Genomic DNA, 1,850 nt, shown 5'->3' on the forward strand with positions numbered 1-1,850 from the left:
TGTTATTCATTCTAAATAATTGTGTGGTTAAAATTTTGACTACTGTTTTGTTGATCTGCAAAACTGTTAGCTCTGAGTTTTCTTTCTTGGAAAACTGAATAGGTAGAATAGGAAAATCAATGAACCTTCATCTGGCCTTGAACTGGTGACCTAACATAATCCTCTTCACTGCACTTTTCCTTGTCATTGTAAAATGAGCTAACATTATTGAGCACTATGTGTCAGGCACTGTGCTAAGGGCTTGTTGCACATTGATTAATTTAGTCATACCAACACTCTCAACTATGTTCAAGAATAATTTTTTTCAAATGGAATCATGATTCACATGCAAATATAAAACATCTATGATTTTATTTAACATATCGACAAATGATGAAATTAGTTAATATGCTTTACTGGCTAAAATGAGAATTCAAAAAGCAGACAAATACTTTAATCCATTAGGAATCCTTCCTTATTGGGTTCAAAATGTTTCATGAATGTTAATTGCATTATTATAAACAAAGAAGTGGATTAAAATAAACCAAAGTAAAAAAATGAAAAATGTATCCTACCAGAAGGACTGAAGGACTACACTTCAAGTGAAGTTTCCAAAAATCACTCCCAGAACCCTACATAACAGGTTATATGAGGAAACTCTATATGGAAGACCAGACAAATGAATTCAAAAATACCTCATTATATATCTGAGCTAAATATTGCAACTTCTGTATTACAACTTTGAGTTAGTCAGTGTGCTGTTACTATAACATACCTGAGATAATCAACTTATAAAGAAAAATGATTTCTTTTGACTCACAGTTTTAGAAGATTTAGTTCATGACAAGTTGGTCCTGTTATTTTAGTTCTGTTCTGAGCTAGTATATCATGGTGGGACCACATATCAGAGCAAAACTATTCATCTCATGACTGGGAAGTGAAAAGAGAGGAAGAGGAAGCAGATGGGATCCCAGAGTCCCTTTCAGAAGCATGGCTCCATTGTCCTACAGACCTCCCACTAAGTCCCACCCCTTAATGAGTCCACTACATCCCTAAAATACCATGGACTGAGGATACACATGAGCATTTGTGGGATATTTAAGATCCATACTGTAGCAAACTTCTTATCCAGAATCTTAAATCAATGAGAAGCCCATTAAGTTTCTGAGGAATTATAATTTCTAAAGAAAACAAAATTCTGGGACAGAGGATTAGTGAAGGCATAAAACATCTCTCAACTGTCCAAGACCAGGAAGCAGACTCCAAAATCTACATACCCCAAAAGAAAACCTACTCCCCATTACCTTCTTCAGATACCACTATGAAAACTAATGAACAATGAAGAGAATACTCAAAGAGCAGAACCAGGGTCACAAAAAATAGACAAAGTAATTTCTATAATAGAACAGAAATGGTCCAATCAAAGAATTTTGTGGTCTAATTCCCTTCTGGTCTGAGAATTTCACAAGACCTACCTGACTGCCTTAGGCCAGTGACAGCTTTGTGTCTTTCATTTTCCCCTATCCAAATGGGACACCACAATTGTCTCTACTTACTACTGCATATTTAGAGAATGAAAAGAAGACCACTTTTTAGTAAAATTTACTCAAAAAGAACCCCTTCTATATTAAATACATGACTGAGTATAACCCAGGGCTTTAAGTTGAATATGACTTAGAATATTTTCCTTAGTATTTTGATGGGGGAGTATATTCTGTGTAAGGGAGAAATAATGAAATGGAGATTAATTGACCAGGAAGAAATGGAAATTTATTGGAAAACTAGCAGAGACTAATCATTTATTTACTAAGCTCCTTTCTTTTTCCTCCTAGGCATTAAGTTAAACTACATTTCAGGTTCTGATAAATGAG

Source organism: Sciurus carolinensis, chromosome 5, assembly GCF_902686445.1.
Source record: "Sciurus carolinensis chromosome 5, mSciCar1.2, whole genome shotgun sequence".
NCBI lineage: Eukaryota > Metazoa > Chordata > Mammalia > Rodentia > Sciuridae > Sciurus > Sciurus carolinensis.